This window comes from Xyrauchen texanus, chromosome 25, assembly GCF_025860055.1.
Source record: "Xyrauchen texanus isolate HMW12.3.18 chromosome 25, RBS_HiC_50CHRs, whole genome shotgun sequence".
Classification (NCBI taxonomy): Eukaryota; Metazoa; Chordata; class Actinopteri; order Cypriniformes; family Catostomidae; genus Xyrauchen; species Xyrauchen texanus.
The window spans coordinates 6,011,295-6,028,409 of record NC_068300.1 but is presented as its reverse complement, the minus strand read 5'-3'; the positions used below and the strand labels follow the sequence as shown (position 1 = coordinate 6,028,409).

The following is a 17,115-nucleotide window of genomic DNA, read 5'->3' as shown; positions in this document are numbered from 1 at the left end:
GATATATATATATATAAATATGCAGATGCCTGTTTGCACGTTTCAATGGAGAAATAATGAAAAAGCAACTAATGACGGATAAAAATAACCATGTCGGAACCTTTACAACTCGTATCCATCCGAGTGACAGAACATTTGTTTTTGGAGCACAAACTCTGACTGGCGACGCTCAAAAATGCTCTAAAATCTGTAATGGTCGACAATTATTATTATTATTTTTTTTTTTTTTTTTACAGGAATATAATTTTAAGCGGTATATGTATGGATGAACTTATTCCTGGCATAGCGAACAAACATAGTGACCAATAAGGGGACAGCTTGCTCACATTTGTCTTTTATTGACATCATTTTGGTCCGTTTTTAAATGTTGACTTGTGAAAGTGAACCGAACCAAGAAGATAATGCAACATTATTTTATGTTTCCATCCACCTTTTGCGCTATTTTGTTATCGACAAAGTGAAAATGCGAGAAAAAAAATTGCCTTCTGCCCGTTTCCATCCAAATGGACTTTTATCGATAAAAATGTCGTCCGTGATGACTTCATGCCTAAAAAAAAATAACTCTGACGCATAAGTTTTGGTTTAGCGCAAAAGAAATCAGCCCTGAAGCCGTTTCCATTCAGAAATGTGTGTTTATCGCTAATTTGCCTCAAAGATGTCCCTAATTTTTTTCCTCTGATGTTTGGGTGAAATGGGGATATTATTGAGACAATGCATTGAAATAAGTCAGCTTACTGTCATTTTAATTAACAAATAAAACCAATCAGAAGAGGAATTGCAATAAAAAAAGGAACAGTTGCCTTTCTGATGGGTATCTAATCCTTATTTGCAAATTTATTTTAACTTCATAATGCAAATTTATATTTTATGAAGCAGCAGTAAATAGACCGAGGTAAAGAGGGTTAGATTTTAAATATTTAAACATTACAAAAGGTGTCTTTTTTTTTTCATGACTTTAAAATCACCACAGCTATAAAAAAATATTCAACTTACTAGTTTGTTGTTGGACGACTAGTGGAGCATCCTGTCCAATTTGAAGATTGTGTGTACTTGTAGGACTTCTGTCTGCTTGTTTACATCCGTCGTCTTCAATCAGTCTTTTAAATGCTGCCAAACAACGGATTTAAGTCTCTGTTATATTTTGGAATTTGTGTGTTTACGCTTCATGTTCACGTGAATTGAAAGTTCATGTTCAGTGTGTGACACCTGGCCATTAAAGCACCATGCGGCCACCATCCGTAACCATAGCAACAGCTCCAGTGCACACATGCTCAAGAGTTTTTCCATTTGGTCTTACAAAATCTTATGAAAAGCTTTTTGTGAGGTTGGTCGATAAGAAGTACATGGGAGGCAAGTTGCTCCACTCACAGGTAAGGATTTTAATGACCACACTTCAGTGCTCACAGCCTCACACAATAATCTCTTCAGATTCACAATAATAATCTATTTAGCTTCACAATTATAAACTCTTCAGCTTCACAATAATAACTTTCTGGACCCATGCTCTCTCCGCAACTGCTGGTTGTGTGACTGCTTTTATGCTGCTCTCCCCAAGCTCACTGGAATTAGAAACGGGTGTTAGGCATAATTTAGCTGAGGTGTTATGGGGCTTTTCCACTGCATGGTACAACTCGACTCAGAAATCACTGGATTTCTGACAAGCGACATCAACCCACTAGTTCAAAAGTTAGCAACAGCGATAATCATTTGTTTCATACGAATTTCGATTTGTGAAAAAAGAAATGGCTGTGTGCAAAACCACGGCGTGGTCAATAAACGAGGTGCAGACGGTCCGGTCTTTAGCGATGAGTGAAACGAAAAATTATCTGAGGAAGTGTTGCATCTTTTGGCCGCACACGGCTACCACCGGACCTACCAACAGTGTAGGGAAAACTTAAAAGTGACTACAGAACCATCAAGGAAATGTAGAATGGTTCAACTAAATGGATGCTATCTAGACCGGAAAGAAATGGGAGGGAGAGTGCCCTGGACTCAGCCACGATGGAGGATGGTACATTTTGTTACGTTAACTCTATATTCTGCTTGAAAACTTCACTTTATTTAGTTGACCAGCTACTGGAAGCTTGCTTCTAAAATAACCAGGCCAATTTAACGGTTACACTTGTGTAAAATCACCATGCAACAACTGCTTTATGCAGCACAATGAGCTAGTAGCTAACAGCTAGCGGTTGTGTTATTGTTTGGTCGGTTTGTGGCGTGTTTAAGATGACGTCACGGCAGTAGAGGCGGCACAATTATGACGAACATCCTATAATCCCACCCACGTTGAGGGACACTAAACTGCAGTGGAAATCAAGCTCCGAAAGTAAAGCGAGTAGAGTTGAGGCTAGTCGAACCGTAACGTGCAGTGGAAAAGTTCCCTTACCGGTTTCTCTCTCTCCGGACGGGTGCTTGACCACGCCCCCGCTGCCACACTCTCTTTATATATAAATATGTATACATTATTGCAAGGACTCATATCTGTGAATGAAAATTCACCTCAGTATTGTCTATCAAAGCATTTTTACAGATCGTCGGTAGATAGCAGTTTCTTCTGATTTCTGTTTTGTTTTTTAATTAAATGTAATTTATGTACACATTAAGAAATTGTTATTATATTAGGAAGAAGGAAATAACAGTGCAAACAGTATTCCAGCCACCATGGATGGCATGTCCACGTTAACAATCGCATTTACTCAAAAAATAAAGAATTAAACCAGTTGTACACACAGTGCATAGTGAATAGGGTTGGGAACCGCCCATTCTTTAAAAAATACAGGAATCGGATGATCTTTGTGACTTTCGGTTCCATTAACGGTTCTCCTGCATGCACTTTTTGCCAAAGTGGCTGGAAAAGGGTCCTGAAATAATCTGACAGTGTTTCCAGTTGCACATCTCTGCAGCAGTGCTGCACTCTACTGACTCTACATCCATAAAACACACAGTTATGCCAGTGTATTTGATTCCCGATCTTGAGCTGGCTCTTTTGAATCTACAGCATGAAACGTATGTGCTTCCGTTATAGTTCGATTCCTGAAAGAGTTATTCTAAAGAGCCGGTTCTTTTGAATCTTCAGCGCAAAACATACAGTGCTTCTGTTATAGTCCAAACTGTTTCTGGAACTGACAGCTGTTTTCAGTGAAGGGAACTCTTAAGGAAAATGGTCTCTAAACAGTTTGAAAAGCACATTATTTTCATCCTACCTCTGTATACAGTCTCCGGCGGCAGCATTTTCCCAGTTTCGTATGCTGCCTTGACATTGCATTCAGGCGCTCGTGCGGATCCAGTGCAAGCCTCAATCTCCTGACAGTTTAAACGGCCTGGATAACCTGCTTGATTTGACATGGACTGACTGTCATGATTGTGAATCAGAGGAGCTTTTGATCCTGAAGTTTTTTTTATTCTGGCTGATAGAAAACACACTTCAGAGGAAGATATTAGATAAGCACTCGGCAGGAAGAAAACGCTGGATTTTCGTGAGGTTCCTGAATTACATCTGTTTAAACGAGACAACTGCATATTTGCAAACAGTACATAATAAAAGTTTAATTGATATTTACCTTTTCTCATTAGAAAAGAATGTTAAATATGACAGGGAACTGTTGGAAAAAGATCCAAGATGGCGGCGCGGTAGCACGCAGCGGCCACTCCGGATCCACAATGGTGCTATTTTTGTTAAAAAAGCCCGACTTTTGCAGCACATGGACATCGGAGCAACCGGTGTTCCTGTCTACCATCGCCAGACACTACTAAAATATAAGACTCATGCAAAAACCAAGCTGCATGATGACCTGCAGGAGGCGCTACGCGTACTCTGCTTGCTGCGGAGACCAGGCCTCCAGTCCTCGGCGTCGCCTGATGCCGGTGGTCGGGGGAGAGGACGTCGTAAGCGGTGTGCGATTATTGTCGCCGGAGATTTCAACCATGCGAATCTCAAGACAGTGCTCCCTAAATTCCATCAGTATGTGGACTTTGCAACGAGAGGGGCGAACGCGCTTGATCTTGTTTACACAAACATCCCAGGCGCGTATCGGGCGGAGCCCCGCCCCCACCTCGGCTACTCAGACCACAGGGGGCAGTGGTGGCTCAGTGGTTGAGGCTCAGGGTTACTGACCAGAAGGTTGGGGGTTCAAGCCCCAGCACCACCAAGATGCCACTGTTGGGTCCTTGAGCAAGGCCCTTAACCCTATCTGCTCCAGGGGCGCCGTATCATGGCTGACCCTGCACTCTGACCCCAGCTTAGCTGGGATATGTGAAAACTAATACATTTCACTGTATATATGCAAAAAACTGTGTATATAATGTGTGACCACAATCTCTGTTATGTTAATTCCAGCATACAGGTGAAAACCTGGCCAGCAGGAGCCATCTCTGCTCTTCAGGACTGTTTTGAGTGTACTGACTGGCACATGTTCAGGGACGCTGCAACATATGGCGATTCTACCAACTTGGAGGAATACACAGCATCAGTGACCAGCTACATCAGCAAGTGCATTGATGATGTCACTTTCTCCAAGACCATCACCACACGCTCCAACCAGAAGCCGTGGATGACTGCGGAGGTGCGCACGCTGCTGAGGTTCCGAGACTCCGCCTTCAGAGCAGGCGATAAGGCAGCCCTAAGAACAGCTAGGGCCAAACTGTCACAGGCAATCAGAGAGGCAAAGCGCGCACACGCCCAGAGAATCCACAGTCACTTCCAGGACAGCGGTGACACGCGGCGCATGTCAAGTCAAGTGGTTTTTATTGTCGTTTCAACCATATACAGTTAGTACAGTACACAGCAAAACGAGACAACGTTCCTCCAGGACCATGGTGCTACATAAAAACAACAAAGGACCAACATAGGACCACATGAGACTACACAACGAAATAAAATACCTATATAAACTACCTATATAAAGTGCACGTGCAAACATGTGCAAAAAGTACGGGACAGTACAACAAATTACTGACAATGAACAGGACAATAGACAGTGCAGCGCCGACCAGTACTCAGTAGCAGGGCATCCAGGCAGGGCATCCAGGCCATCACCAACTACAGGACAACATCAGTTGCATGTGACAAAGATGCCTCCCTTCCAGATGTGCTGAACGACTTCTACGCTCGGTTTGAAGTGCAGAACGACGTGGTGGCGAGGAAGACCACCCCTCCTCCCAACGACCAGGTGCTCTGTCTTACCACGGCAGATGTGAGGAAAACTCTACGTAGAGTCAACCCACGGAAAGCTGCTGGACCAGACAACATTCCTGGCTGAGTGCTCAGAGGATGTGCAGACCAGCTAGCAGATGTTCTTACCGACATCTTCAACATCTCTCTGAGCAGTGCCGTCGTTCCAACGTGCTTCAAGGCCACCACCATCATCTCCATGCCAAAGAAGTCTTCAGTGTCCTGCCTCAACGACTACCGTCCCGTCGCACTTACACCCATCATCATGAAGTCCTTCGAGAGGCTCGTCATGAGACACATTAAGATCCAGCTGCCCCCCTCACTAGACCCACTACAGTTTGCGTATTGTCCAAACCGTTCAACGGACGATGCCATCGCCACAACCCTCCATCTGGCCCTCACCCACCTAGACAAGAAGGACTCATACGTTCGAATGCTGTTCATAGATTTCAGCTCAGCATTCAACACAATCATTCCCCAGCACCTGATTGGAAAGCTGAACCTGCTGGGCCTGGACACCTCCCTCTGCAACTGGATCCTGGACTTCCTGACTGGGAGACCTCAGTCAGTCCGGATCGGGAACAGCATCTCCACCACCACCACACTGAGCACTGGGGCCCCCCAGGGCTGTGTGCTCAGTCCACTGCTGTTCACTCTGCTGACTCACGACTGTGCAGCAATGCACAGCTCGAACCACATCGTCAAGTTCGCCGATGACACGACCGTGGTGGGTCTCATCAGCAAGAACGACGAGTCAGCACACAGAGAGGAGGTGCAGCGGCTGACGAACTGGTGTAGAGCCAACAACCTGTCCCTGAATGTCGACAAAACAAAAGAGATGGTTGTTGACTTTAGGAGAGCACAAGGTGAACACACTCCGCTGAACATCGACGGCTCCTCTGTGGAGATCGTCAAAAGCACCAAATTCCTTGGTGTTCACCTGGTGGAGAACCTCACCTGGTCCCTCAACACCAGCTCTATCACCAAGAAATCCCAGCAGCGTCTCTACTTTCTTCGAAGGCTGAGGAAAGCACATCTCCCACCCCCCATCCTCACTACATTCTATAGAGGGACTATTGAGAGCATCCTGAGCAGCTGCATCACTGCCTGGTTTGGGACTTGCACCGTTTCGGACCGCAAAGCCCTGCAGAGGATAGTGAGGACAGCTGAGAAGATCATTGGGGTCTCTCTTCCCTCCATCAAAGACATTTACAAAAAACACTGTATCCGCAAAGCAACCAGCATTGTGGACGACCCCACACACCCCTCACACAAACTCTTTACCCTCCTGCCGTCTGGCAAGAGGTACCGAAGCATTCGGGCCCTCACGGCCAGACTGTGTAACAGCTTCTTCCCCCAAGCCATCAGACTGCTCAATACTCAGAGACTGGTTTGACACACACACACACACATGTCCTGAGTTGCACTTTAATTACTGTCACTTTATAACTGTCTGCTACCTCAATAACTGCTATGTACATAGAACACTATCTCATAGTATGTTATGTTTACGTTTTTTGCACTACTGAGTACTGGTCGGCGCTGCACTGTGTCTATTGTCCTGTTCATTGTCAGTAATTTGTTGTACTGTCCCGTACTTTGCACATGTTTGCACATGCACTTTATATAGGTATATATAGGTATTTTATTTTGTTGTGTTGTCTCATGTGGTCCTGTGTTGGTCCTTTGTTGTTTTTATGTAGCACCATGGTCCTGGAGGAACGTTGTCTCGTTTTGCTGTGTACTGTACTAACTGTATATGGTTGAAACGACAATAAAAACCACTTGACTTGACTTGTTGAGGATTGCCTGTTAGGATACGTGCTTTAGAGGTAAATACAGTGCATCCGGAAAGTATTCACAGCGCTTCACTTTTTCCATATTTTGTTGTTACAGCCTTACTCCAAAATGGATTAAATTCATTATTTTCCTAAAAATTCCCCATCAAACAATATCCCATAATGACAATGTGAAAGAAGTTTGTTTGAAATCTTTGCAAATGTATTAAAATTAAAAAACGAAAAAAATCACATGTACAGAAGTATTCACAGCCTTTGCTCAATACTTTGTTGAAGCATCTTTGGCTCCAATTACAGCCACAAGTCTTTTTCAGTATGATGCTACAAGCTTGACACACCTATTTTTGGGCAGTTTCTCCCATTCTTCTTAGCAGGACCTTTCAAGCTCCATCAGGTTGGATGGGGAGCATCTGTGCACAGCCATTTTCAGATCTCTCCAGAGATGTTCAATCGAGTTCAAGTCTGGGCTCTAGCTGGGCCACTCCTTTGTTATCTTGGCTGTGTGCTTAGGGTCGTTGTCCTGTTGGAAGATGAACCTTTGCCCCAGTCTGAGGTCCAGAGCACTCTGGAGCAGGTTTTCATCAAGGATGTCTCTGTACATTGCTGCATTCATCTTTCCCTCTATCCTGACTAGTCTCCCAGTTTGTGCCGCTGAAAAACATCCCCACAGCATTATGCTGCCACCACCATGCTTCACTGTAGGGATGGTATTGGCCAGGTGATGAGCGGTGCCTTGTTTCCTCCAGACATGACGCTTGCCATTCAGTCCAAAGAGTTAAATTTTTGTTTTATCAGACCAGAGAATTTTGTTTCTTATGGTCTGAGAGTCCTTCAGGTGCCTTTTGGCAAACACCAGGCAGGCTGTCATGTGCCTTTTACTTAGGAGTGGCTTACGTCTCTCCACATAGAAATGCTGGAGCTCTGTCAGAGTGACCATCGGGTTATTGGTCACCTGCCTGACTAAGGCTGTTCTCCCTTGATCGCTCCGTTTGGCCGGGCGGCGAGTTATAGGAAGGGTTCTGGTGGTTCCAAACTTCCATTTACTGATGATGGAGGCCACTGTGCTCATTGGGACCTTCAATGCTGCAGAAAGTTTTCTGTACCCTTCCCCAGATCTGTGCCTTGATACAATCCAGTCTCTGAGATCTACAGACTATTCCTTGGACTTCATGGCTTGGTTTGTGCTCTGACATGCACTTTTAAACTGTGGGACCTTATATAGACAGGTGTGTGCCTTTCCAAATCATGAATAATCAACTGAATTTACCACGGGTGGACTCCAATCAAGTTGTAGAAACATCTCAAGGATGATCAGTGGAAATAGGATGCACCTGAGCTCAATTTTGAGTGTCATGGCAAAGGCTGGGAATACATCTGTACATGTGATAACTTTTGTTTTTCATTTTAAAAATAAAAAAAAAACTTCTTTCACGTTGTCATTATGGGGTATTGTTTGTAGAATTGAGGAAAATAATGAATTTAATACATTTTGGAATAAGGCTGTAACATAACAAAATGTGGAAAAAGTGAAGCGCTGTGAATACTTTCCAGATGCACTGTAAATAAGCACTCCACAGGTTACTGGATCTGATGTTGGTTTATTACATCTGTTTTAACGAGGTATGTGCATATTTGCAGACAGTATTTGATATTTGTTTTATTGATATTTGCCTTTTTATCATTAGGCAAGACGGTTACATTTTACAGGGAACTGTTGAGGAGAATGGTGAGCACTTTAACATTGAGCTGAAACGTATCTGCAGCAGCTCTGATATGCAGATTGTTTAAGTGACACTGTTGCACACCAGTCTATTTTTGTAGTAACACGATGGCATGTAACAAGACAACGAACCGTGACTGGTCATTTACATGCCTTAATCACTTCACATGCAAGCAGGCGATTCTCAGCACCCTCAAGAAACAAGTCGTCAAACGAGAACAATTATGGGCCTATGCGCTAATTGAAAAAAGTCAGCATATCGGATGATTTATCTGCTTCTATGATATATCGGTTGACAACTATATTGGTCATACATTTTTAATCGGCACAATTCTAATGTTTGAAATTATTTTCAATCACAGCTTTCATGCGTCTTGACATGCTCTCTGCTCGTCTTTCACATTGCTGTTGGGTGACTTTATGCCACTCCTGGTGCAAAAATTCAGTTGTTTGGTGCTTGTGGCCATCCATATTCCTCTTAATCACATTCCAGAGGTTTTAAATGGGGTTGCAGTGTGGAGATTGGGCTGGCCATGACAGGGTCTTGATCCTGTGGTCCTCCATCCACACCTTGATTGACCTGACTGTGTGGCCTGGAGCATTGTTCTGCTGGAACAATTTTATGAGCTACAGGATTCTTGCCACATTTGGTTGAATTTTTGAAATTGACAGAATAATTTTTTTTAGAAATGTCTTTCATGGTCAGTTATATGTACTTTTTAATTATGAACCAATCTGAAATCATGCATTAATAATAGGAGGTGCATGGTATTCTCAAATACCAAAATCACCATTCAGTTATTCTGCACTTGTTTTGCACGTGTTTAGAGGTCGACATAAGTCTGACGGTACTCAACAAACCTACAGTTTTTCGGCCAGTTTTTCAAGTAGGCTTTAGGGCGAGTTACGGGCTGTTCACATGTGCGTTGAGGCCATATAAACTGGACGGATGCCTTTGTGACAACTCAATTTAATCAGCTTATTTCACAGTTGAATTATTTTTAGACACTGTGCTAAGTTTAAGAGAACTTTAATATATGTGAATACACTCAACACCTGTGTTCCATCTGCGTTCTGTTTTACAATTCGTTGCGCAGGACTGTCAATTTTTTTAAAAACTGTTAATTTAAAAATAATTTAAATATTTATGAATGCATCTCTAGACACTTGCGTTCTGTTTCACCATTTGTTGCGCTGCATCGAGGGTTTTCAGCACTGGTGTCACAAATCGACATTTTGATGAAATTCAAGTTGCAAAGATGAATTAATGCTATTTAGGCTCATAGCTCACAATGCACTTTATTCCCTGAACTCTTGCGGTTAACCAAATATTACAAAAGTTTACCTTGCACATATTTAGGGTATTCAGGCACCTTTCTCTTTATCATTAAACATTAAATGCATGCAGGACTTAAACATTTTATACTGTTGCACGAATTCTGTCTCTTATATGAATTTAAACCATCAGCTTTGTACACAGCCAGGGTCAACTGCACCTTATCTTTGTGTTTGGAAGCGTTTTGTGAATCAGACGCTGTTTTCTGTAGTCCTTCAAATAAACGCACTGCACCTGTGAGACGCAGCTTCCCTGAGCTTGTCCCATCAGTCACTTGCTCGCGCTGCTGTTGTCCAACACTCATTTGGCCGAACAAATTGTGTTTCACATTAGGCTGACATTTATGTGGATTTATAATAGATATCTCAAAATAAATAATTGATTTAGAGCTCGGGGCCCTTTGGGTTTAGAGACCCCTGAGCAACTGCCCTATCGGCCAGGTGGTTAATCAGTCCCTGCCAGTTGTCATGTTCTGCAAATAAATGCTCTAAATTACAATATTTTTATTTAGAAATTGGGAGAAATGTTATCAGTAATTTATAGAATAAAACAGATATTTTCATTACTGAAACAACTACCTATAAATGGTAAATCCAGAGAAACTGATCATTTTTGCTGTGATCTCTTAATTTTTTCCAAAGATGCTGGAAAAAATTTCATCACAGAAATCTCTCAGCTGAAGAAAGAGGTGACGTCACTGAAGACAAAACTGATGGAGAGAGACGACAGGTTACAGGTTAAACATTCATTTCATCCTTAAACTCAAAACAAGCGTGCACTGAGAAAAATAATTTATTCATCAGACTATACTGGAAGCACTGTGTGTTTTGCGCTGTAGTTTCAACAGAGCTGGCTCATAAGAATCATTCATTTGTGTTCAACTTCATGTTGTCTTTCTGTGACTGAGGCTAATTCAATCTAAACCATAATCATGAAATGCAGTTACTGTATTAAATTAAATTGGTGTAATATATCAAAAATATTATAAAAATGTACTTTTTGCTATTAAATTAGGGTTAAATTTAATGTCTTTTTTTAACATTTGTCCCTCTTATTGTGTTTTAGACCTGATGAAGGTGAATGGGGAAATTCAAGAGCTGAATGAAGTGGATGAGAAATTTCAGAAAATTATTTGAGTTGTTCAAAGACTAAAAAGAATTGCCCACCAAAAAAGTCTCAAAGAACAGCCAAAATACTTTCACCTGCTCTCGGTGTGGAAAACATTTTACATATAAATTTAATCTTAAAACACACATGAGAGTTCACACAGGAGAGAGACCTTACACATGCCATCAGTGTGGAAAAGGTTTAATATCTGTTGGCTTTTTTAAAGATCATCTCCACTGTCACTCTGGGGAAAGGCCATTTGAATGTGATCAGTGTGGTATAACATTTGTTGTGGATACAAACTTAAGAAAACACCTGAAAACTCACACAAATGAGAAGCTTTACAAGTGCTCACACTGTGGAAAGAGTTTCACTCAATCACATGACCTGAAAATACACGAGAGAATTCATACTAGAGAGAAACCTTACAAGTGCTCAAACTGGAAAAACATTGATGTACTTGGCAGACGCTTTTATCCAAACTGACTTACAGTGCACACAGTGGTGGTGGCTGTGGGAATCAAGCCATCAACCTTCTGCTTACTATTTCTGTGCTTTAGCCCACTACGTGACCACCGCGCAACAAACCCTGAAAGTACATGACCCCCATCTGCTGGCAGGTCATCCCTGTCTACCTGGATGAGGGAGGGGACAAGGGGAAGGAAACCAAAAAAAGTTTGTCTCACACTTTGAAAAGACTTTCACTCAGCTAAAGGCTTCTCATCTGCCCTTTCGCACGAGTGTAACGCTCATGATCTGCTTTTCTCTCTGGCGTGTGCAACAACCGGGCTTTCTTCGATATCTCGGAGCGCAGACCTCAAAACTGAAGTGACCAATTTAAATTAGTAGTGAGACTTATAGTGAGACTTTTCTAGTTTAAAGCATTACGGAGGAAGTCAAGTCAAATCTCTCAAACAGAAGGAACCCCTGACATGCCAAACAGCACTGAGGAAAATTCAATATACATCATTATAATATACATCGAGTTTTCATGAGTAAAAGTAACTTATATTTTGACACAATTTTATAGTTTCATGTGAAATAAACTAAAGGTAGAATCTATTAGACCTCATTTTATATCAACAGTGGCATTTTTTAGTTCAAGTTTCAAGATGCGTTTCATCTAGTATATTTAGTTTTTCATAAATAACATCATTTGTTTTTATTATTACTATTATTTAAGACTAGCTACACTGACCTAACCATGGCAACAAGGGGCCTTTCCTCCTGTGTAATATGTATGTTCTGTTTGAATTATGTTAGAAATTAGGAAACAAATGGGATAATAAAGGGCTCATATAAGTAAATATGCTCATCAATTTTTATAAAGGGGGGGAGAAAAAACGTCTTGTCGCTTTTGTTGACGTCAACAACAAAAATCATGTCACTTGATACATGTCCTTGTACTTGAAAACCATGAACAAAACTATGCAACATAAAAGGAAATGCGACCCAGGATATATTAAAAACAGGTTATGGTTTTTCTATGGTGAGTCGCCACTTGATTGACTCTTTTGAATGAATCATTTCAGGTAATCGACTCTGTTGAATTAATAAAATTGTCTTACCACTTAATGGCACAATTGATTCAATTCACAAGTTACAGACTAGTTCGGTTGGCTCGCCATCAGAGGTGGGTAGTAACGCGTTACATTTACTCTGTTACATTTACTTGAGTAACGTTTTGGGGGAAAATGTACTTTGAGTATGTCTAAAAGTGGGTACTTTTTACTCTCACTCAAGTAAATTTCTAATACAATGTGTGGCGTTACTGTCATTACATTATTGGGTTTAATTTGAACTAATGTGTAATTTATTGAGAGATTATTGAATGGGACTTTTATGAGAGCGGAAGTTTACAGCTGCACGTGATGAGACTGTCAAGGTGCAGAAACGTCAATAAATAAATCAATCTTCCTTCTGTTTCTCATTTTTAATATATACTGTGTGTTAATATGAAGAGTAAACAAGTTTGATCAAATAAACAGTACATTTTAAAATGTATCTTTATGTTTTGTCTATATGTAATATTAATCCAGTAATGATTTGTCAAAAAGTAATTTACTACATTCAGAATCAAATAAAACATTGCAGGAGTGAAGGAAACAGTGAACTCCCAGCTCATACGTCTTCCCCGTGGTGGATTGTGGGAAATTATCAGTCATTGAGTGTACTTGAAATGTACACTTGAAGTTAGAGTGCAATGTCGGTAAGAATGAGTGAACAAAATTAGGGAACGAGTGGCTCACTCAGAATTCAGACACTCCTACAAAATAGCAAAAATTAGAAATAGTGCACTATATAGTGGATGGGGGCGGTTTCAGACACAGCGAGTGTTCCACGATCAGGGTTGGTGCCCTACGTAGGTTGTGTACTCTGCATTTAGAGAGCGGCAGTACTGCTGTACAGAACTAATTATCTAAATACTGTAACTACACTGAAATAAGAATTAACACAGGACATTAAAAGCTATGAAATGGCGAAAGGAGGCATTATATTTCAGCATTATATATAATGTCCTTGTGGGACATTTTCATGTTTTCACTGTAATAATTATTAGAAATGTTTCCAAACCTCTCTTCATATTGACACATTCATCCAGATCTGACAAGAGCCCTTAATGGGATAGTTCACCCAAAAATTCCAATTCTCATTATTTACTCACCCTCATGCAACCCCAGATGTGAATGAATTTCTCAGCTCTGTAGGTCCATACAATGCAAGTGAATGGGTGGCAACATTTTAAAGCTAAACAAACAAACATAAATCAGCATAAAAGTAATCCATAAGACTCTAGTGGTTAAATCAGTATCTTCAGAAGCGATGTGATAGGTGTGGATGAGAAACAGAGAAATCACTTTCACATTCCTCTTGTGTTTTTGGTGTTTCACATTCTGCGAGGGGCACCGGGAAAAATCGCTCTCGAATTTTTGTTAATTTCTCACAAAAGAGAAAAGGACACTTCAGGAAGGTCTTTGTATTAATTGAGAAAACATGTTTGTGTGTGGATTTACAGTACTGTGCAGAACTTTTAGACACTTCAGTAAAATAATGTAGAGTAAACAATGTTGTCCATCTTGATCGTTTTTGACCGTGTCGCCCCTTCAGCTATGGTGCTGCCCGAGGCAACCACCTAATTCTCCTGTGACTAGTAACGGCCTTGTATGTAAGCATCAAAAGGTTCAGTGACCATCCAGCGTTTTATGGGACTGCACGGGACAGGGCGCTCCTTCTGCTGACATGAGACACATGTAGCATATTTGGGACAGTTTAGTTCTCTGTTCAGTGAAATTTAAAATACATTTCTCTGTTGATCTCATTAAAAATGAGTTGTGATGCTGTGAATAAGGTGTGTTGTCTGATGTCACTAATGTAACTGTAATAATTTTTTGATAATTTAAGCACCAGGGCCGGTTGCACCAGTTATACGTAAATTACGACTTAGCCTAGTTGTGACGTAAATGGGCACTTAGTCACAATTTATGCACTACTAAATATTTGAGTATTGCACATTAAACTCGGGTAGGACATAACTCTACATATAAACTAAATATTTATAAAGGATTAACGGTTGGAATAAAAAAAGCAGACCGATATTTTATGGCATCATTGAGCTCATGTTTTACGTGACATCAATCCTTTCGACATACAGTATGATGTTGATATTTACACTCGTTTACATTTGAGAGATAGAAAAATAAAACAAACTTTTATGCTTGAAGCAGATCTAATGGTGCAGTTTTCAGGGTGTGTCGCCCGGTGTCAAGTGTCAACACATTCAAAATATATATATGATATTAAAATGAACAAATGTCTATTTTTCCAGACTGTTGTATCAGTATTTATTTATCACCTCTTATTTATTTCGGATACAGTTCCTATATTGTTATTTACACAGGGCTATTTATACTTTTATTACGCTTCGTATTTTAATGGGGATATAATTTATGACAGCTGACAGTTACGTGAGCAAACAAGGTTTAAACATCAACTGTAACAAAATAAAACTGAAACGGATGGCTTTTTAACACATCTGCGTACAAATATGAAGGCTGTTCATTGGATAAATACAGGTAAACATCATATTATGTGACTGCTTACGAACTACTAGTTAAGTCTTGTCTTAAGAACAGTTGGTGCAACCAAATTAAGCATCGACTTAGTTACAAACTAACTAGCAGTTACTAATCCCTTAGTGTGAACTTTACGTCTCAAATTAACTGAGACCTTATGCATAGTTGGTGCAACCCTACCCAGACACACACATACTGAATATAATGAAAAGATCGTGAATACATTTTTTAGAACTTTTATCCCGCAGTCCAGTAGGTGGCGGTAAAGCATCAAGAGCTGGTTTGCAAACCGCCAATGACTCCGAAGAAGAAGAAGAACTTATTTCGGTGTGGCGGGAATATCGTTTGTTTGCCAACAAGATAAGTTTGATAAACCGCCATAAAACACAAAAAAAAAAAGAAGAGGAACTTATTTCGGTACGTGCTCAATCTTTTATGTTTTTCGATGTGTCTTTTTCTCTCTTTAACACGGGTAGGATGGCGTTATCAACTTTTTGACAATATATATATATATATATATATATATATATATATATATATATATGTGTGTGTGTGTGTGTGTGTGTGCGACCAAATGTCCCCATAAGGATAGTAAAACCCGAAATTTTTGACCTTGTGGGGACATTTTGTCGGTCCCCATGAGGAAAACAGCTTATAAATCATACTAAATGATGTTTTTTGAAAATGTAAAAATGCATAACGTTTTCTGTGAGGTTTAGGGGATAGAATATAAAGTTTGTACAGTATAAAAACCATTATGTCTATGGAAAGTCCCCATAAAACAATGAAACACAACAAGTGTGTGTGTGTGTGTGTGTGTGTGTGTGTGTGTGTGTTTACAGGAATATCATTTTAAGCGGTATATGGATGAACTAAATCCTGGAATAGCGAACAAACATAGTGACCAATAAACCAAAATTTAACATGCTTCAAGATGACATAACTATTTTGGCTTACCTCCAAGAGAAGCTTAAGAACTACTAGTTAAATCTTGTCTTAAGAACAGGTGGTGCAACCTATATATATTTTTATTATAAATTGTCCTCCCTGCTCAGGAGGGGTGATGTAAATCACAAAAAAACTGAAAAAGAACTCTTAAGAGAGAAGAGCACTTATGATAGTGAAAGTAGAGATTTATAGTAAAAATGACTTAATTATTGATTTTTTTTCTCACCACTTCTCATTTACTTCCATTGAATGGATCAACAGAGCTTAGATATTCTTCTAAACGTCTTCATTCAATTTCTGCAGAAGAAAGTCATACACATCTGGGACTGCATGAGGGTGAGGAAATGATCAAATATCCCTTTAACATTCACTTATTTGTACAATGCATAAAATGAAGTCTTAGGACAAAGTGAACATTTTAGTGAATGCTGTATGTGGAATAATGACATGGAGAGCTTCAATAATTTTCAAGTAATTGCATATATTTCCTATTTTTGAAGTGATCTTGTTTTATTGTTATCATCGAGTTCCAGTCTTGGTTCAAGGTTCGGCCTTTCTCAAGCCAACATCAAAGTCTGTCTTGACAAACTTTTTTTTTCTAGTTCTGAAGTACTATGCAAAGAATGGCTCACATTCGCCCATAGGGGGGCGATACAGACCACACTCAAAAGTCCCATTTTCAAAATTATATCGTTTCCACCCCAATTGTCCAATTCTTCTGAAACTTGGTGTACATGCCTCATTTCTCATGGGGAACAAAAGCCTCAAGGACCCATAATTTCCACCATGATAGATTTTCCTGTACAGTGAAAATTTGGGAAAACCTACAAAAATCTTCCCCTAAACCATAGCTCCAATTGACTTGAAATTTGGTACCCATGTGTAGAATTTATGTCTTTCAATTTGTTACTTAGTAAAAATTAATACAACACAAAATGGCTGAAAGGGGCGTATTTATGTAA

At 40.3% G+C, this 17,115-nt stretch overlaps 1 protein-coding gene and 1 pseudogene across 1 annotated transcript in view; both read left to right on the top strand.

Moving 5' to 3' along the window:
• LOC127618950 (uncharacterized) overlaps positions 1-17,115 on the top strand; it is a 435,826-nt gene that overhangs the window by 80,075 nt on the left and 338,636 nt on the right.
• Positions 1-17,115, top strand: part of LOC127618544 (zinc finger protein 493-like) — a 162,339-nt pseudogene that overhangs the window by 138,233 nt on the left and 6,991 nt on the right.